General features: G+C 44.2%; 1 protein-coding gene across 10 annotated transcripts in view; it reads left to right on the plus strand.

Moving 5' to 3' along the window:
* CTNND2 (catenin delta 2) overlaps positions 1–22,833 on the plus strand; it is a 3,222,299-nt gene that overhangs the window by 362,044 nt on the left and 2,837,422 nt on the right. The window lies entirely within an intron of this gene.

Raw genomic sequence — 22,833 nt, forward strand, 5'->3', positions numbered from 1 at the left:
AGTATAATTACAGCAGTTTAATGGTGGGACACATACATAGTTATAGTTTGAAAAAAAAGGGAATGAACTGTCATGAAAGTTTCAGGATCCAAGGAGGAGTGAAATGGGAGTCCATAGGTGCATGTAATACATTACCTACACAGAAAGTCTCTCCATCTTTTGAGGGACAGCTCCCCAACCAAATAACACTGAAGGAGCCTGAAACTAATACCCATAAGGGAAAGCAACTGGTAGTAGAGTTTACACAATATGAGGTGGGGGTTACATCCAAGAAGTATCAGAAACTGTGATAGAGGAGCATATGATAGACGTGTAGAAGGATCTTGTAAGAGTACCAGCAAAAGCATCAAAAGCCCACAGAAGCACTGAGATGATCTAGACACTCATTTCTATCAACTGCCTATGTTTACAATTAGAATGGCCACAGGTTTAAGAGATAACTAGCTCTTTACTTTTAACACTGTAAAAATAAATACATGATAAGTACAGGGAACCAGAAAGCTGTCTTTCGCCACACTGTGAACCCCGCCCACAAGTACAGAGCAAGCACTGCAATTAGAGTTTGCAAAAGCTCTAACTTGCAAATGGGTGAATTTTGCTCCGCAACATGGTTAGGCACTACAAAGATCGACCTAACCATCAAAGCATGGATCTACTGAAAACCCCTCCTATATGACGTTTTGGAGGATCTTGTGTACATGGTTTCAAATGATCACTTCATAAACCATTGCTCCCTTTAATGGAAGGACACTCCAGCCAGGTTGCTAGACGTCAGTAAGATGGTTCTGCTCTGTTTCAATGATCTACTAGCAGGTGCGGCATAAGAGCAATGCCCTTCGAAGAGTGTCTCTTGGTCCCTTTAGTTATTTATAACTGTCCACCAAAAGGAAATGCATATTACAGGTTCTATGATCAGATGAGCCTTGCCCTGAATTCAGCAACAATCCAAAATTGTTAATGTAAACGCTCTCTTTTTTCTTTGAAAAAAACTGGTGTCATGCTTAATGTGTCCTAGAAGCTTTACTGGATCATTTTTAAATAAGATAAGCTTTAATATTTTATCTGTTTCACACAGAGGCCCCAGAATGTGATTGTTGGTAATTTAGCACGTTCTCTAAATAGTCTTTACTGGGTGTCTTTTGTCCGATAGCAAGTATTGTGGCAGTGTAGTGAGTTGGCTCAGAAGTCTTTTCTCTAAAGGTGTTTTTTATTTCACCCAAACCTTTATCAGAAACAAGGAGAGGGGCTGCAGAACATGGCACACAACAATAGCAGCCTGCGTATAGCCAGGCGGAATTCACAAATAATTATACCATATTTTTTCTGTGATTGTCCCGTTTTCTTTATTTTAATATCTAACAATGTTCTCTTCAGTCTAAGACTGGCAAACAGTGTCTCGGTGGATGCGTTCTTTCCCTAAGACGTGGCCCTAGATTGATAGATGTCACTAGACATATTTACCTTTTAGGTAAGTTAATGGTAAAATAGTGCACAACCTGGGCATGTGCCACACATGTTAAATGTTCCTCGTGAGACACAGAATGACCTTACACTACCCACGTATAGAATTCTAAAAATTGACAGAAATACTGACAAGCAGCACTGTAGGCAAAGCTGCAACGTTAACATATACGCACTAACCCTCTTGACATGTTTACGCTTACCTCTGTAATGAAGTGCGCCAATTATAAACTTTGCCTTGTAGCCTTCAGTACCCAGTTGCATAATGGGTAGAAGGGAGTCATACAAGTTGCAATAACTCACATGTTCTTGCAATAACAGTGAGCTAAATGCTATTTACTCCATAGACTTCTGCCAGCATTGTATTGACCAACTTGCAAATGTTTTTTAAAAGCTAACTTGGGCTAGAAACCATTTACAGAATTAAAACTTGCAATGAAATTCATTGGTGAACATAGATTTTTAGTACACATGTCCCAAAACTTCACATTGCCCAGAAACCTCCTGCAGTGGTTGTCATTAGATTTCACCCTGGAAAAATGTGAAGTACTGCCATTAAGTCCTCTCACTGGAGCACAATGGCCCTTGTGATGCATTAACCTCTGTTGTAAGCCGAAGATCAGCAAGATAAGGCAATATGATAACAGGAGATAGCAATGCCAGGAAGTCCTACCCATGTTCTACTCCGGTAGATTAAGGGTAAAGTGGACGTTTGGATAGCTGCCCCAGAAAGGCACCCAGGACTATTTGACATACTATCTCCCATTTCAAAGACTATACAAATATGCAAGGGCCGTTGATTCAGGTGTACCGAGAAACAAACTGCTTCCTCGCTCACGAGGGAACAATAAATAAGGTGACCAGGTAGAGGGTGATTCCTTTTGATGGGAAGACAGTAGCTACAGGTTAGAATGGGCAAGCAAATGGACGGGTATAGGATTCCTAGACGTCTGAGCAGACTTGAGTTTTTTCCCCGATAATGTATTCTATAGAGCCAAGGAAAATTAGAGGTGAGAACAGCATAGGAACTATATAGTGATAGGCTTAGCATTCAGCCAGTCACAATTGAGGAAAGACTAAGGGAGATCCAGCTCCCTTATTAATCTTCAACGTGAGAGCAGGAAAATGCATCAACGTGTCTTCAGTGGCAAAACATCTTCTACAGCTAAAATGTTGAAGATTATCCTGCTTGGAGTCTTGGGTTCTAAAAAAAATCAACAGATTTCGCACAACTTCAAAATAAATGTATGGAGCCCATCTCCGCCAATGCATCCTGTCTTTACCAACTGGATATGTCTGACTACCAAAAATAGATTAGGGGGTTATTTAGAGTTTGACAGACATTCTGCCAAAAATTGGTGGATGTCATATTGGGAGTGTATAGACCACAGTAGTGATTTCCTGGTGCAGCCAAACAATTAATATCCCCCACTTCATAACATATAACTTTTGACTGGGGAAAACAGCCATGCTCTTTACCCAACTTGCACTCCACTGAAGGGATCCTGACAATGCACTTAAGATCTAGACACTCATATATCATAGACTAACACTGACCTTTCCTTAGTGGTTATATTTGTTCTACGCATGATACTTGTGTTATATGTATTACACATGGTGGTCATCTGCAACGAACTTGCACGCAAGACATGCTCTCTCATACAAACACGTTTAAGTTATCACCTCTGCATACTCCAGAAAACTTTTAAAATCACATAATGAGTGAGTACCTTTCTCAGCCCTCTAGGTTTACCGACCAAGCAAGGCCTCTTCGGACTCCACTGACTTGCGTAGAGGCTCTTGCCTCACTCCTCCTCCTTGGAGCTCTCACTCTCTTTCTTTCTGTCTCTCTCTCTCTCTCTCTCTCTCTCTCTCTGTCTCTCTCTCTTTCTTGCTCACACTCCTTCATCTCAGGTTTGTCTTGCCCTTTGTTTACTTTTATGCACATTTTCTTTGTTGTCTGTTCTCAGCATGTTTTCTGTTTACTCACTCATGCCTGTTCTTCACTGTTTTTAAACACTGCTTCTTTCAGATTCTACTCTCTTGCCTGTTTTCACATTGTTCTCTTGCCTATTTAAACTTCCTTATCCAACTGCATCATTCTTGCTTCTCGCTCGCTCCTCTATCGGGACCTCTCTTATCCCTTCTGCCTGCCATTGCACTCTTGCTCCTTGGCACTTTTCTACTTTTAGTTCCTTACTCTCTTTTTGTTTTTCTGCCCTTTTCTGCTTTTTGTCTCTTTTCTCTGTTTTTTGTGCCCCTTCCCTGGGTCTTTTCCTGTTTTTCCCACTCTTTCACCCACTGCCTTCCCTCATACTCTTTACCGGTCTCTTGCTCTTCCCTCTCTCCCACATCTCGGCTTCCGTTCCCCTCTCAGCCCCACCCACTGCTCTCTTCCCCATCCCAACACCTACGTATGGTGGCCGCAGAGCAGGTGCACCACCTGCACACCAAATGCATGCCAATGGCAAGCCCATATGCGCCTGGACACGCTCAGTGCCAGCAACTCTGGTCTTCCCTACACCCACCGCTACCCTGCAGTCTACCTCTGCACTCTCAACCCTGGCTGCCACTCCTGTGCTGTCACCCTGCAGCACACAACACAGATGGGAAGTTCTCTTGCTATTTCTGCAGGTTCTCCTGCACTCTCCCTTACCACCCTCTCCTCTCCCCTCCCACATTGACTGCAGCTAACATCCCACTCTCTCATACCCACTCAAGCAAGCTACTACCCATACAGCACTATGCACTGTCTTGCATACTCCTCAACACTGACTTTCTCACCAAACATGCCACATAGTTATGGGATATTTTAGACAACCATGCTCTGAACCTGCTTTTGCTCATGGAAACCTAGCTAAACCCAGTCTGGGCATAGCTATAGCCATCCTCGCCAGCTACAAGATCTCCAGCCAGGACCATAAGCACAAGCCCGGAAGTTAGGCATCATCATATTCAAGGACCCCATCAGCTGTATCACTCCACAGACACATCTACGAGCTACAGGGAACACCTGTCATTCAAGGAACACATTAGTATGAACTTCACCCTGTGCGGAACCCTCGTATACAGACCACCGAGACCTTGCACCAAACTTGTCAGCGATATCACAGGCTTTGTTGGACCACTTATCATCAAGCCCAGCACCTTTATCCTCATTGCAATCCTGAATTTTCGCCTGGAAGGCCACACTGACGCCAATTCGACAGTCCTCTTGGAAAAGCTTAGTAATCTCGGCCTCACCTTGTGCATAACGGAACCCACCCATGCTGCCGGATACCACTTGGACCCGATTTGTTTACCTCATATGGCAATGCCTAATAGCCATCACTGATTACCTGGTTAGACCATGCCCTTTTCAGATTCAGCATCCCCGTCCCAAACCACCACATTCCCACCACCTGACCAGCCCAACAAAGCTAGTAAAACACCCCAGAAAAGGACTAGACTGTCACCCTCTCCACAAACTGGCCCACAGTCTGCTGAAACCATAGAGAACTTCAACAGTTAGATCACCACATGTGCCAACGCTCTATCTTTCATGAAGTGCAACAAAGTGTTTAGATCCTGACCACAAACCAGGTGGTACACAGAAGAACTCAGAATGACAAAGCATCACTGCAAGCAACTGGAGCATAAATGGAGAATGAGTTAAAACACATCTGACAAGGAGACCTACTAATCTGCTGTGTGATGCTATCAGCAACAGATCCAGTTGGTTCACCAAGCATGGAGTACTCGCACACCGCATCAATGCCAACACTAGCAATGAAATCTTCCCTGTCATAAACGATTTCACTGCACCTGCAGCCACCTCCCACGGTTTCAACCTCTCACAGGAACTATGCAATAAGCTCTCTGAATTCTTCTGCAAAAAGATCACCTTCATTTATAACTCCAACCCCCAACCTGACCTCTTTGCCCTCACCATCCTACTTCCCATCTCGGCCAAAGAACAGACTCTGATCTTGTAGCCTCCCATCACCATGAATGTAAGCACAGCTACTGTGAAGGGCATCCACCACGAGGTCCCATGTGACCCCTCTCCCCTACATCTTCACCAAATGAGAACAGCCCATTAGCGAAGGTCTTGAACCCAACCTCAATTACTCTATCACCTCAGGTACCCCCTCGGATCCCTAGAAACACGCCACAATCATTTCCCTGCTCGGGAAGCCCTCCACAGACCCATCCACTTTCACCAACTACAGACCAATTTTCCTGCTACCGTATCCTGCCAAAGTCCTGGAGAAACTCATCAATGGATGCCTCACTGACCACCTTAGCAGCCATCGACCTCTCGACATATACAGATCAGATTCAGACCCAACCACTGCATTGAAACACAACTCATAGCTTAGCTTAGCTAGTGTTTTAGAAATCCACACTGTTACTATCTGCCACTGATTGTGCTATGCTATTGGTATCTCTCACAGCAGCTATTTAACCGACAGACTGATCATTGCCTGACCCTAAAATGGCGGCGATATTAAGACATTACGATTGCCTTCCATAGCCTGACCTTAAAATGGCAGAGCTCCTAAAACAACCTGATGTTCCTCATCCTCACTAGCTATTCCTCGAGAGCTGCCAACCAATTATCCACATCCCCACCAGCTATCCTCCCGCGAGTTGCCAACCAGGTTCTTACTCAAATCGTGCGCCTTCCGATGGCACTGCTACTCTACAATTCTGTGTCTCGCAAGGTGGGCAGTCCATTCTGCTGCGTAACTGTCCCTCATCGCTCATTGTGTACCCCACCCGAGCCAGCATGGCAAGTACTGGCCTGTCCGCTACTGGGGAAAACTCTTACACTCTGGTTTACCCCCACAACCTCTCCAAAACCGCCGCAAAAACCTTCAAGCACTTCACCCTGAAAAGTCACCCTGAGACACTGATCTCTGACCTGCGTTACAGTGCAGACAACAGCACAGTCATTAATGACCTCATTTTCTACTCTAGAAGAACCTCCTCCTGGCGCAAAACCTTAGCTCACCTCCTCAATGTTCGTGCATCAAAGGACATTTTACACGGCACTAAGCTATCAATAGCACCCTCCCCAACCCTGCGAGCTGACATCACCATCACTCTTTACAAAAGCGGCATCGTCTTGATCCAAGCCTCAACCAATAACCTGAATAAATTTGCAGACCTTTTTACCCTCCTCAGAAACCATGGGCACGACAATGGCAGGATAACCAACTCTCGCCCCGATGAGCCTTCGTCCAGCCCATCCAGCATGTCTAACCACTCACTAACCCCTCTTAGATCATCCAATACAGACCATTCCAACCACTCCAGCATATCTCCTGGCCTCGCCACCAGGATCACCCCTAGACCTTTTTTCGCCTCCCTACTAGCCCCCCAAGTCGTCCTTGGCACTGGTACGCCCCCAAAGACCTACGTTACAGGTAGTGCTTGCCCGCCCTCTTGCTAACCCGCAAAGGGGTTCCTTCATACTTCACCCTAACCCCTCTACCACTTCTCCTGGCCTTGCCAGCAGCAACGACTTGAGACCCTTAGCTCCCCCCCCACTAGCTCCCCACCTTTTCTGTGAGAATGATACGTCTCCAATGACCTACTACACAGGTCGAACTAGCCCTCCCACCCTCTCACCTATACCTGCTGATAGAACTGCTCCTGAACCACTGCCCCCCTGCCCTCTAGTGCCTCCAACTCACATGGACATTGAAACTCTGCACTCCAGAGCTGCCAAACTAACCCAGAGCATTCATATTTCAATCTTGGATCTTATGAACCTCCTTCACCTCGCTGAACTCTCATTCGCCAACCTCATAACCTTCCCAAACTCCACCCCCCAATTATCACAGAGTTGCCTAAACAGCCTCTTCCACTATCCTTAAGACATCTTCGCCCCGCAAGCAACCACATCACTTCTCAGAGGAATAAACCCTTGCTCTTGTCCTCTCCTACAACTCCACCCTTGCCACTCCAAGTCCACTAGACCTCACTGAAACGGAAATCCTTGCCATCCTTCGGGACTACATCACTGCCCCAGCTACCCCTTTTCCTCCTGACGTGAACGCCGAACAGGCCATCTGCACGGTCACTATCAACCCCAACAGACCAGCTACCATCCGCAACAGAATTGTGGTCAAAAGTAATCTAGCGCCTGTTCACCTGTACGCCCAGACTCCCGAAACTCCCTCCATCTCTACTCTGTCTGGCCTCTTAATCAACTGCCGATCGGCAGCTAAGCACGCCGCCGATATTGCTGATCTCATCCTTTACAAAAATCTCGACCTAGCAATCCTAACAGAATCTTGGCTCAATGAATCATCATCCCCATGTCTGGACCTCCTAGTCCCTCCCAACTACAACATCTCAAGGCTGGACAGTCAATCCAACAAGAAAGGATGAGGCATCGCCTGCATCTACCGGTCAAACCTTCTTGTCACGGAACATCTGGCGGATACCTCCGAATCCTGCGAATACCTCACCCTCGCTATCTGCAGCAACTCCCCCCAACTGTGCAACCTGCACATCTTTTATCACTCCCGGGCATGATCAACTCCTTCACCAACCACCTCATGGAAATTATCACAGCTAAGATTTCCACCAACGCTAATGATATTTTCCTTCCCAAGGATCCACACTTCAACGCCATCAAAGACCGCTTGGCTGACCAAGCCCTGACCCAAGCCTGCTCTCTCCTGACTTATTCAAAAGGGGCCACTCTTGACTGAATCATCTCCAAAGAATCATCAGTCAAACTTATCTCCATAGACCCATGTGACTGGTCTGACCACCACGCCATCACCTTCCTTCTACCTGGCACCCACAAGACAAGGGCACCACAACCGGTGATTCCCAAACGCTGGATCAGAGACATCAAGAACCTGGACCGCAGGGAGCTCGTTGCAAATCCGACCACCCCCCCTCGCATATCACAACAGTCAATGACCTAAACAATCACTACTCTGCGACTATATTGAAAATACTCGATAATCTAGCCCCACTAAAACTGAAAAGAACCCAGATCAAAGACAGAAAGACCTGGTTTATGGGATCCCTGAACAATGAGAGGAGAGCCCTCCGGCAAGCTGAAAGAACCTGGAGGCAGCACCCCTCTGCCGCTCATCTAAAACTCCTACGCCAGGCCAGAAACATCCAACACCGGGATGAGACCAGCATCTACGTTCATGCCTCCTTCACATATGATGTCTCACAAAATCCTGACATTTGAAAGCGTCGTACTATGCGATGTCATGAAGACATGTGCCACAAAAACCTATGTGAAACACAACATCACTAAGGTAGAGAAAGAAGCACTCAATACCTTAAAGGACAACAAGACCATTGTGATTAAACCCGCAGATAAGGGTGGCGCCATCGTGATCCAGAACACGGAAGATTACAAAGCTGAAATCTATTCGCAGCTGCGGGATGGTATCAGCTATATGGCTACCAGAAAGGATCCCACAAAAGACATCAGTAAAAGGATCAAAATGATCACGGATAAAGGGAGAGAATCAGGTTTTCTTTCTGACAAAGAATACGAATACCTCAATACCAATCAACCACGCCTCCCTACCATCTATACCCTCCCAAAGGTCCATAAGAACTTGCAAAAACCTCCTGGAAGACCCATTATCTCTGGATGTGGTTCCATCCTCGAGCCAGTGAGCAGATATGTGGACTTTTTTCTGAAACCACTCGCTGAGACCACAAGGACCTATCTTAGAGACACCATGCAGGTTATCAACCTAGTAGATGATTTGTATTTCGATCCCACTAAACAAATATTGGTGACACTCGACATCGTATCACTTTATACGAGTATTCCCCAGCAACCAGCACTAGATTCCATGAAATCAGCCCTTGAAGGAAGACCTAAACCCACCAATGTTCCTACTGATTTCATACTCGAGCTACTTGAAGTTGCCATGATGAGCAATTTCTTCATTTTCCAAAATGAATTCTTTATACAAAGCAAAGGAGTAGCGATGGGAGCGGCCTTTGCCCCAGACCTGGCGATACTCTACATGAACGAATTTGAAAAAAAACCACATTTTCACAACAACTAATCCATTCGGTAGTCACGTCACCGAATGGAGAAGATACATTGATGATGTGTTTCTTATTTGGACAGGAGGTGAGATGGAACTTCAAGGTTTCTTCGAGTGGCTCAATACTCGCTCTGATAATATCAAATTCACCATGCATTTTGACAGGCACTCTATCGATTTCCTAGATATCAGCATCAAGGTATCTAAAGACCACCTCTACACCATCCTTTTTAGGAAACCAGCTGAACGCAACACCTTACTGAGATATACGAGTCACCATACACAAGGTCTCCGTGACAACCTTCCGTTCGGTCAGTTTCTCCGGATTCGTAGAAACTGCACACATAAGGAGGATTTCTTCAACGAGTCGGACAATCTCATTACACGCCTCATGGAACGAGGCTATCCCAAGCGACTTGTAAAAAGAGCGCGCAAAAGGGCGTGGTTTAATAACAGAGAGACACTACTAACACCTAAACAGTGCCCTTCAACCACCAACATGATGATATGTGTCACTACTTATTGCACCAGGAGCAATGACATAAAGAATATCATCAATGGCCACTGGGGACTCATCTCAGACGACTTTGACATCCAGGAACCTCCCATGCATGCTTTCAAAAAAGCCAAAAACATTAGAGATCATGTTGTTCTCTCCTTCCTGGAGAGCCCACCGACACCCACTATCCAAAGTATGTGGAACCTGCCTGAAGTTGTGGGACATTACAAATGCACCAAATGCAAGGCTTGCAGAATGTCAATTGAAACTAAAACATTCCACTACAAACAACACATACTAGATCTCAAACCCCACACAAATTGCAACTCGTGTGATGTCATATATGCAATCATCTGCCCGTGCGACCAACTGTACATTGGACAAACCAGACAGAAAATAAAACAAAGGATCTTACAGCATTGTAGTAGAATCCGGTGTAAAACAATAGGGGCTCCCCTAGTTGAACATTTCACCAAACACGCACACACACCTGAATCCATTAGGTGGTTAGTTATCGAAAAGATCTCTGTGGGCCTAAGGGGTGGCGACCTGGGACCCATTCTGAACCTTAGAGAATGCAAATGGATGTACCTTCTAGATACTGTTGTAAATTGACTCAATGAACAAGACGACACTAATGCCCAGCTGGCAGGTCTGGCAACTGAATAAAGGACACATCCATTCCGATACCCATCTATTATGACCAATACATATGTTCTTCACTAATTATGACCAATACATATGTTCTTCACTAAAACAGATGCTATATACAATGTATGTTTGACGATACCATCCTTGTCACCTTTATACGAACTACCGAGTAATGTGGTTTTATTATGCATGTGGTACTAACTATGTTTGTTCAAGTGCCATAATTTATGCATCCATAGGCTAATTCGTAATATCAGCAGAGACCATCTAATGTCATGATTTTATGTTGGTTCCTTTTGGCGTTCAAGTGCCAATATTAATGCATTCACAGGCTTATTCGTAATATCAGCAGAGACCATCTAATGTCATGATTTTCCGTTAGTTCCTTTTGGCGTATAACGCCCCCTTGTTCTACTGGAAACTAATTGACATGTTTTACTATCTATTTATTCACCCCTAAGATTTGTCCATAACTCTGTTTCCAAAAGTCTGAGCATACAATGTATTTTTAACTATAACATCTAATGTCATGATTTTATGTTGGTTCCTTTTGGTGTATACCGCCCCCTTGCTCTACTGGAAACTATTTGACATGTTTTACTATCTATTTATTCACTGTTAGATTTGTCCTTAATATTGTTTACAAGGGTCTGTACATACCGTTTCATTTCCCGATAACTTTTGCCTTGGAAGTCACTTACCCCTTCCCCAGTCACAATCCTCTCCCCTTTGCTCATTGGTTCCCTCGTAACGAGCCCCCAACGCAGCACTCAGCGGCTGCACCACGTGTTGCACGTAGGCTTGTCAGTCGTAATCCTACATTACCCGCCGATCTGACAGCCGCGCCTATTTACGAGCCGGGTGGCCGCTGATGAGGTAAGCTTTTTCCCCCCAGTCCAGCATGGGACTACATGATTCAGACCCCTTCCATACTGATGTTATTTACCCTCAATCCCCCCGGCTCCCTCACTTGGAGACGCCGCTTTTTTTAACGAGTCAAGCATGTTTTCCATAGGAGTCAGACCTTTGTGATTTTGTTAAATTTAACTCGAAATTCCACCGGCTCCCCCATATGGATATGCCGTTTTCCAGTAGTCAACAAAGTTTTTCATAGTAATCACTTCTCTTTCTGTTTAAACTAACTTTCAATCTCCCCGGCTCCGTCTAATTGAGATGCCGTTTGCTCCGATCGTGCTGCTCACGAGTCCGCTTCACCCCTTCTCGTTTCACTTCCAGGATTGATCGCACGATGTTTGATCACAAGCACTTGGCTCACATTAGATTTAGAACACCCTGCGCATACTTCCATTTACCATACGGTCATGTATGCTCTGTGCGAGGCCCTAACAATTAATCCTGTACCCCAGGGCTAATTTGTCTCCCTTCTCACCCGGCTCACTGTCCACTGTTGAGCAATTGATTTAAAACAGGCGAATGTTTTTCCATACGATGGCCACCGCGCGTATACTGTTTTCCATACCCCATTCCTTTGTGGTGCAATCATAAGTTCGTCGACCTTGTCTCTTCCCTAATCAGATTTTCCTTGGATTCATTCCCCATTGTGAGAGATTGATGACATCACTGTCGGACACCAAGCTACTCTGGAGCATTGTCCCTCTCTGACACACACTCATCGTGTCCTATTCACAAGTAGGTACCATACTTACCTCAACATTCACCCCTCGTTCCAACTAGCATTGCTCCTCAAACCCTTTTTTTCCCCTCATCTTCAGGTGCTCCTCATTCCCCTGTCCTGAAGAAGACCCCCACGTGAGGACCAAAGCCACCCTCTCCTTTTGGGGTCGAAACGTAGACCATTCACAAACCTTGATACAGGCTCAATGGACTAAATGTGATGAACAACATGTACAGTTGAGCACTGTCTTGTATCTAAGGAACAGTTGACCTATGCTAGGCTGAAAAAGGTCCTACTTCATGTATGAAAATGTATACATGTCACCTTACCTTTTTCCTGTCCCTCACCCACTGAACCAACACTTCCTATCCCACACTTTTCTTTGTCTTCAACTTTGAGAGCACTGTCATATAATACTATTTTTAGTAATATTCTTTGGAGCAACTGCGTTGCCATCATATGTTTTATATTATATTTTGCATTCAATGCTTGTCAAAACTTGTAATTAAATATGACTAGAGCATCACACAAAGAAATTAGTGGTGAATGTCATTTTGTTATTCAAGTAGATTAACTAATTCCTACCATGGCCCTACTCTTCACTGTACTGCAGAAATGTCTACAGCAGGAACATACTCAATTCTAAAAAAGAATTCTTCAGAACTGAACTAGAGAAGGCCAAGAACAGACCCCACAAGCTCTTCGAAATGGTCAAACACCAATCCAATAAACTGGCCAAAACATCGAAAGAAACCCCTAATCCTCTTATATCCTCAGAGGAATTCTCCTCTTTCTTCACTGACAAAATCTCAGCCCTTGGAAACAAATTCAGCTCCATCACATACCTGCAACACCTTCCTGACCTGCCTCCTTCTACCGCAATGCCCCCACAGGCTCCATCCAAAAACCATGCTCACTGGACTGACTTCAAAGTCTGTGACGAAGACTCAGTCTCCAAAATCCTATCTACCCTAAACCCGAATAACCATTTTAATGACCCACTCCCATCCAACTGCCTTGCTGCCGTCGCCCAATCCATTATTCTTAGCTGGACTGCAATATTTAACGCCTCTCTCCAGCAGGGAATGATCCCCGACTCACTAAAAGCCGGCCAAGTCCTCCCCATTCTGAAAAAGCCGACGCTGGATCCAGCCTCCCCTGACAACTTCCGACCCATATCCAACATCCCACTCCTAGCCAAAGTTCTGGAGAAGTGTGTGCAACAGCAGCTAAGTCAACATATCAACAACTTCCACTTACTCGATGACTCCCAATCCGGATTTCTACCTGGGTACAGCACTGAAACCACCATGCTCCACATCGTTGATGATGCCCTCCAAGCCCTTGACCAAGGCAAAACCTGTCTCCTAATCCTCCTGGACCTATCCTCGGCCTTCGACACGATCAACCATGAAAAACTACTTGAACACCTCAAACTCAGGATGGGATTGGAGGGCACAGTTCTTGAATGGTTCAGGTCCTTCCTCCAAAACCTATCACAGAGATTCCTAATCAATGGCAACCTATCGGCACCTTCCCCGGTCACGGTTGGAGTCCCTCAAGGATCAACTCTATCCCCCACCCTCTTCAACCTTTACCTAGAACCGCTCACCGAAGTACTACGCACTGCTAACATTTCCTACCATATGTACACTGATGACCCTCAGATATACATCAAAACCTCATCTCTCGAAAGATTCTCACCCTGAATGAAGCTCTGAAACTCACTGTCCAATGTCTCACATCCAATCAACTCAAACAACGCAAAGAAAACAGAATTTCTCCTTATCTCCCCTCCCAACACCAACCCTGAGATTCAATCATGGATTGAAGCTATCGCAGCCTTAAATTGCCCAACAACAATCATAGATTCGGCCACATCCCTGGGAATTACCCTTGACAGCAACCTGAACATGCGGGACCACATCAATTCGATGGCCAAATCAGCCAGATTCCACCTGAGCTACCCTAGGAAATTGAAATCCTTCCTCGATGCTCCCGACCTAAAAATGGCAGTCCAAGTACTTGTCATCTCTAGACTGGAATACGGCTGTTCTACCCTCTCGGGTTTACCCAAGATCTCCCTTGCACCTTTAAAAGCCTGCCTCAATGCGGCCGCCAGACTACTTACTGGCACAAGGAAATTTGACCATATTTCCCCACACCTGAAAGCTCTGAACTGGCTTCCCCTTGAAGCAAGAATACAGCTCAAACTAGCATGCATCATGCACAAGGCTTTATATTCTAACTCCCCTGCATACCTTGCATAGAAACGTGTGATTTCCGGAGAAACCAGAAACTCCCGGTCAGCCAGAGACCTCTTGCTCCAACCTGCACGCTTTTGGAGGAAGAAAACTTACAATCGGGCCTTCTCCGGGGCTGCTCCAAGAATATGCAACTCTCTCCCACCTGTCATCAGAAGAATCCCTTCTCTGGCTCGCTTCAAAAAGGATGCCAAAACCTTCCTGATGGGTAAATTTCTTGCTTAACCTTTGCCTCATCCACCACTATGGCCCTGATCTTTGGCTGCCTATTGCCTTCCTTCGGATTACCTAATCACCCCACCAAGAACTCTGGGATCTTATCTCGAGTAATTGTAAATGTAACCTGTAAATATATTGTCTCGCCTTGAGTAACTGTAAATGCAACACACAACAAATAACTTGACCCCATCAGAAGGGACAATTTGACCACCTGCATGCCAAAGTCACCCACTGGATGAAGTCCAACTGTCTGAAGCTCAATACTGACAAGACAGAAGTAGTGATCTTCGGCAAGAGCACATCACCTTTGGACTCCACCTGGTGGCCGGCTGATCTTGGACTCACCCCCAATTTGAGGAACTTATGGATCACTATTTACACAAGATGAACATGACCACTCAAGTGAATGACAACGCAGCATCCTGCTTTCACACCTTGAAGATGCAGAGGAAAATCTTTAAATGTTCTCTAGCAACAAAAGCAAAAACTGTCACACATGCGCTTGTCATGAGCAAGCTGGACTAGGGAACACCCTCTTCAGTTGAATCAGCAAATAACTCACAAGAAGGCTTTAAACTATCCAGAACACGGCAGCCAGACTCACCCTTAACCTCCCATGCAGAACGCATATCACCCACACCTCAGAGCTTCACTAGTTCCTACACAAACGCATACAGTTTAAAATCCTCACATACACCTTCAAGGAACTGCGCATGATAGGCCCACCTACCACCATCCCCCCAGACACCTCCACTCTAGACTCCTCCACTCTGCCGGACTCCTACTTGAACACATCCCACCAATACACAGAAATAGATCCAGAGCTGGAATGTTCTCCTACATCATTCCTAAGGCATGGAACGCACTCCCACTTCACATCAGACCCTCCTCCTGTCTACAAGAGTTCCATAAAAAGCTGGAGATCTGGCTTTTCCAATAATCCTCCTCACCTGCCCTAGGCAGGTGTAGGCACACACACCAATTCAGCACCAGGATATCCTCTCAGACGATAGTGTGCTCTACAAATACGCATAAGATAACATATTATAATATGAACAAGAGTAACACAGCACGTGCAGCCACAGCACAAATCCAAATTTAAAGTTACTGTAAGACATATTCTTCTCAACCAAAGTCCTATAAAAACAGCAATTACCTCATTGTTTGAAGCGAAAAAGAAACCTGAAGGTACTAGAGTCACAGATAACCAAGTAATCTGGATTTAGAAGAGATTCACTTGCATAATAAAAATGTGACCAGCCCTACTTTCACTTCCTTATTGTTTTCTATGGAAGCTTTCTAGGTTTTCTTTAAAAAAAATCATAACTTCTGTTGCACTTAATCATTTGTAGGTGTTGCTTTAATCATTAAGTTTATCTTCTAGTACCTAAACGTTTTTTTTATTCGTTTCTTCAATGCAATGTTATTTTTAGTTATTTTGGTGATGCTAAATTGATATGCACACACTTTCTTTGAACAAATTCTTGTGCTTGACCCACTGCTACCAAGGACAAGTCAAGGATGCCTCAGTGAAATCTGCTTATTCTTTCTAGGCTCTATATTGTTTAACTTTGTGGGAACGCAACCACAGTGCATAAAAAGACCGATATTTTTGTACCCCTAGTTATCAATGTATTTGCTATATTAGACATTTATCTTGCACTCTGTGAGTATTAAACACCTCTCTCTCTCCAGCCATAGGCTTAATTGCAAGTCCTATTTGAATACCGGTGTGGCCTGGACGAGGAGTTACTGACCCCATCAGAATTATAAATCCACTCCCGGTATCTTTCACCAAAATATCAGGGTGAAACTGCACATGGAAATGAAGAATTACTATGGGACTCTGGGGCTTTATTCCCAATTTCCCCAGTAATTTATCATTTTTGAAGGGGACTCTGACAATCATGCTCTTAATCCCAGAAGCTCCCACGCTGCAGTAACTGATTATTCCAGTTTTGCTAACACTGGCGCGGAGGGAGGAATACCTGGACCTTTTCAAAGGTTCTTGCAATAATTCTCTATATTTGCTTTTAACGTTCCCCGCCAGTCTAATATTTTATTACACAAAATTACAGGATTCAGGATGCTATCAGTGCTATTGAAAGTGACACTTATTTGTACAGAAGAAACTCCTCAGAAGCTGGAAAAAGATGTTAAAGAGCGGAGGAGACTGTAATGGAGGTGACCACAATATCGCCAATGAGCTTCACTATAGATCTTTTGTACCACTACAACAATTTCATACATCATGAAATTCAGCTTAATATTTGAAAGGCCTGTCCCTGTACATCACTACCCTTGTCAACGTTGAGCCACTTGGTGCATCTTGGCCAAGATAATATAGTAACATAGGGCCTGATTATGATGGTGGTGGGACCACCACCATCAGCCTGTCGGCGGTGGTCCCAACACCATAGGACCATGGAGTTCTGCCCGCCACATTACAATGGCGTGCTGATGTTTGGCGGTCAGAGAGACTGACCGCCACACATCCAACAGGCTCAAGGAGCCCGTTGGTGCGTTGGAGGGACTTGAATCCCTACAACAGTGGCGGTGCATGCTCAGGCACCGCCGTAGGGATTACAAAGTCCCTCTCCGCCGGCCGTTTCATGGCAGTTAACCCGCCATGAAAAGGCAGGCGGAAAGTGACTTTGGGGGCACTAGTGGCCCCCTCTTCCTCCCTTTCTCTCAGCCTTGGGTTCTGGGGAGCACATATGGTGCTCTCTACATATCCCTGTACCATATGGCAGGCACCGAATGGTTCCTGCCACATCGTGCAGGGAAATGCAAAATGTGTATTTTTTGTACTGTGGCGTGTGCTTGTAGCCTGCAGCAAATGCTGCAATACAAAATATACACATTGCGACTGCCTTGAAGGTGGTCGTATTTTAATCCCTATGGCGGGAATCGTGGTTGGCCAAAAGTCTGACCGCCATCTTAATCAGGCACACATTTCTCCATGAGCCGCAGGATGTAGTCATATTGAATGAAGATTTCTGGCTTTGTCCTACAGTTAGTAGCTGGATATTCCCTTTCAGTACATCTGTTATATTTCTTAGTTTGTGAAAGAATTGTCTTGATTTTGATTCTTTAAAAAAAATCGGGTAACGTTTATATCCTTGCCTTCTCGTGGCGTCATAAGGGCTCTTTGTGCTAACTGCAAACCACAACATCTCTAGAAGTTCCCATGCCTCTGGCTATTTGAAAAGTTAAGCCACGAAAGTGTAAAAAACAAAACAAATCTGCATGTAAATAGAATAGCTGGGATAATGAAGAAGAATGTCTCTAATCACTCACTTTTATTGTGAAATCTAAATGAAATCTCGTGTTTGCACACGTAAACGCAAATAAAGCAATCCATGATTTAATAATGCTGATCTGAACAGAGTAATCTCCCACAACAGTTTGCTAAATCCCAATTTTACACAATAAGGATTTGTACGAGCTCTTCCTTTTAGCCATTAAGTATCATAATTCTGTAGCTGTTTAGAGCATACATGTATCATGTGTTTGCATTCGAATGTCTGTAGCTATGCAAGAGTAATTACAACCATAATAATATTACTGACTGCCGCTATCCATAGAAAATATTACTCACGCTGGAGACCTTTACTTAATCCCTGAGGTTTGTGCTACGTGAATTTTCTGCAAATATTTTACATTTTGTATTACGCAATTTTGCATGATTATTGAAAGCAGACGCATCCATGCAGAGAAGGTACATTTTTTGCTCAAACTAGTAACCTGGCTGTATTTTATGGGACTTTATTACCCGAAATGCACCTGCCTGTGACAAAAATTCTCGCGATACTGTCAAATCACATTTTGCTCCAGAAGTGTAAATATGTGAAATTGTTATGGAATTTTGCCAAATTAAACTAAAAAAGTACTCAACTTTACTCACCCTTATTCTTGACAATAACCACATAACAGAGACGGATGTATGACGTTACAACGCACACTTTTACAACGCATGCACTTACAACGCATTTTTTACAACGCATAATCCATTACAACGCATGACATTACAACGCATGACACTACAACGCATTTTTAAAAACTACCTTTACAACGCATTTCCATTACAACGCATAATACCTTTACAACGCATACCATTACAACGCATAATATTAAATTGCATTTAAGGTAAGTATTAGATAGTATAGGGGTAAAAGTTACTTTTCTAACTCCAGGGGGTGCAACAGTAGGGTAAGTGTTGGATAGTATAGGGGTAAAAATTACTATTGTAACTCCAGGGGGTGCAACAGTAGGGTAAGTGTTGGATAGTATAGGGGTAAAAATTACTATTCTAACTCCAGGGGGTGCAACAGTAGGGTAAGTGTTGGATAGTGTAGTGTAATATTATGCGTTGTAATGGTATGCGTTGTAATGGTAGTATGCGTTGTAATGGAATGCGTTGTAAAGGTAGTTTTTAAAAATGCGTTGTAGTGTCATGCGTTGTAATGTCATGCGTTGTAATGGATTATGCGTTGTAAAAAATGCGTTGTAAAGGTAGTGCGTTGTAAAAGTTGCGTTGTAAAGGTTGTTCCCCAACAGAGACATTCAGAACTAAGCACCCAAGGTGAGACCTTTGCCTTTCTTATACATTGCTTTAAAGTTAATACCATAATGGACCCAATTATGAAAGGATTGGCTCCTCTTAATAGTAAGCAACCTTCTAACGACCCTTTTTATAGGGTAAATTCTGCCCTCCACTATTTATTAATTATACATTGAAAACAAATTTGATTGATTACGCATAAATCCAAATATTTGTATTAGTTTAATCTTGAAGCACAGAATAGAAAGCGAACAAGCAGGTTAACACAGAATGGATGACACACGTTTTTATACCCTAGTTTGCAGAGCTCAAATGAAATAATGTAATATAGCAGTTTTAACAAGGCTTACCCCATTTACATAATTGAGGAACTACAGATCCCTATGTATGTTCTAGTGCTTCTTGACCAGAAACTTATTACTCAAGACTTTTGTAGAGAACAGGGCAGCAGGGCTCACTCCCTAGTCCATAATTTGGAGTAAATAAACCATTCTGAAGGACGGTGAAATTAATTAGGATGTGAGCTTCATAGTGAGGAGAGACTATTGCAACACTTCTTAAACCACCCTGCAATATCAGTTTAGAGAATGTAGGCACTCGAACATGAAAATCGCCACACTTGCAGGAGAGGTAGCTAAAATATAATACTATTCATGGCCCACAGAGCTAAGAAAGTCAGAGAAGTACTGGTAAGCCCACCATCAAAAATCTAACAACACTAATAGTTTACGAAGGGAAAAGACCTGCAAAACAAACACTATCTGACTTAAAGAACATATTCCAACAATCCTCAATCCAAACGTGTGAAAATCCCGACAATAAACATTGACAGATGAACGGGAGGGGAAGCAGAAATCATTGTTTTTAAGTCCATACCACATATAGAGAGCTGGACTGCAGCTAGCATCCCTGTACCCAAGTCCCATGCCATGCTACCTTACTTGCTTTAGCTAGCATGCTAGCTTGAGTTGGAAGCGGCATGAACGTTTTCAAAGTGAAGTTGTCACAGATTGGCAGCCATGTCTCCGGGCCTCCAATTACTGGTCTCCCCCAAGAGTGCTCTGGCTAAAAGACATTATGTGAATTTTGTGTTTATACGCTGACTCATAGAGCCAGAATAACAATTAACAATGCGGAATTCACGTGGCTACTATCTAAAGCATTATGACTTATATTTAATTTATACATATCAAAATAAATTCTTCTGACTAATTGGCAAGACGGAAAAGTCTGATTTTCCAAGGATACAGGAAAAAACAATGCCCCCTGGATCACATGAAACTGCTGTCAGACTTCATGTATTCTTGCCAGATAGTGAGTCAACAGTGCTTAGGTATGGGCAGGATGGAACAACCTGACAGGATGGGTGGGGCTGAAGCTGCCACACTTGCACTTTAAAAGGGCTTGCACTCACCACACACAAAGAAATCTAACACCACCCTTTTGCCACACCAGACTTCTTGGAGACTAGCCAGTGGAAGGAAGGAACTTTCCAGAACCAGATGTGGTGATAGGTGAGACGATTCCCCCACTTCAAAGGCTTGGAACCAGGTATAAATATTGTACCCTCAGAACAACTCTTCAGTGCACTCCTGGACCTGTGGCCTACAGAAAGATGACTGCCTTGTTCCTCGGAGGACTGCCCTGCTGCTTGAGGCTTGCCTTGTTCCCCAGAATACTGCCCTGTTGCTTGAGGCCTGCCTTGTTCCCAGATGACTGCCCTGCTGTTTGAGGCTTGCCCTGCTGTCTGAAAAGGAAGCCTGGGCCTGCTCCCTTCATCCCAGGCTAACCCAAGTCACTCGAAGGGTCAGTTGGATGACATCCTGTTCTGAGCTACAGAGACACAACAAATTCCAGAGGCTTCCCTACAACTCCCCAGCTAATCTGCTGCAATTGGACCTTCGTGGACCTGCAGCTGGACCTGACTAAGCCTTGCTGGCATCTGTTAGAGTGAGTCCCTGATTCCTAAGAGGTGCCTTCCCAGGCCTTTGACCCCTGACAGGCCTCAGAGTGCACTCCTCTGCAAAAAAAGGAGGAATTCTGAAGTTTTGGGTTGTCCACAACAGCGAATTGGCCAGTTCACCCAAGACTCTTTTCCCGCGATAACCGCCAATGTGAGGCTTCGGTGAACCTGACTCTTCATGCTAGAAGCAACCACCAGTGGAAACCACAAACGTGAGATCTGCACTTCACGCTACAGCAACAACAGCCTGCGGTGACCACCAATGAGAAGATGCAACAATGACCACCTGCGACACTCGACCGGATCTTCGTCAAACAGCGAAACCTGCCCCCCACACCTGGTCTGCTCTATGCGCTACAGCGACGACCATCTGTGATTCTCCCCCTGCTTTTCGCGGCCTCCTTCCACTTGAACTGGACTCTTTACGCAGGACTTTGAGAACATAACTTTTTCAATGGGACTAACTTTATCCCTGTGCTCCATTGCGGTCAGCCTGAACTTATGACTTTCCCCAGTCTGGCATGACCAGATGACTGTGAGTGGTGCTTTGTGCTTCTAACGTTTGTGGAATGCTGGGGGGACCTTTTGACAGATGCTGTGGCTGCCTTTATTTTTAAGATTGTGAATTCATATGATTCAAGTCCTTTATGGGAGGCTACCTTAGTTCTATTTGAAGTTTACTTCTTAACACGTTGAGGAGGCCATATTCCTATTGTTCTTACCGTCAAGCTGTTCATCAAGGGGTTGTGAATTCTCACAAGATTTATTTGTGTCCTGAAGATGGTCTCATTGATACACTGCAACAGAGACGGAAACATCGACTTATAACCCATTCTTCCTTTTAGTTATTATTAAATCTAATTTTTTGAGTTCTGGATCCTATTTATTGGACAGGCTCGATCTCCGACACTTGGAGATGGGCAGCAATACATTGATAACTAGTTTATCCTCATTTTGATTCATTTTGATTTCTTTTATCTATGTATGTGAAAAATGTGTACTTTGAACCCCTATTTTGTGCATATTGATATACACTAAATCACCAATGATACACCTGGCTAATGTCATTTATTTACAGAAAGATCTTAAAAGGTATTGATTTAATTAATTTACAGTGTCATGTGATGACATATTAAATAAGCTATATTTATTGTGGGCATCTTTACCTGTTTACCTGTGTTACCCAAGCCCACAAGAGTATATTGGGTTGCCCAAATTCATTGAAATACTTTGTGCTTTTTGGCTCTACATTTACCTAAAACTTTGTAATTCAATCTCTCTAGGTCTACTGATTTGGATTTCTGTCGCTTTGGTGTTGGTTTGGGATTTTTTCTTGTGTGGTGTTTTCACTTTATTACTGTTACACATTGCCTCTAAATTAAGCCTGACTGCTTTTGTGCCAAGCTACCAGAGGGTTAATCACCAGTTAGTTTTGACTTCTGCAGTTCTGAAGGAAAGTGGCTCTGTATATACTGTTCCCAAATAGGTATAGTGTGCAAAGAGTCCACAGTCCCCAGAGGTTTGGCAGAGGCTAAAGTTAGATATA

This window comes from Triturus cristatus, chromosome 5_2 (assembly GCF_964204655.1).
Source record: "Triturus cristatus chromosome 5_2, aTriCri1.1, whole genome shotgun sequence".
In the NCBI taxonomy this organism is placed as follows: domain Eukaryota; kingdom Metazoa; phylum Chordata; class Amphibia; order Caudata; family Salamandridae; genus Triturus; species Triturus cristatus.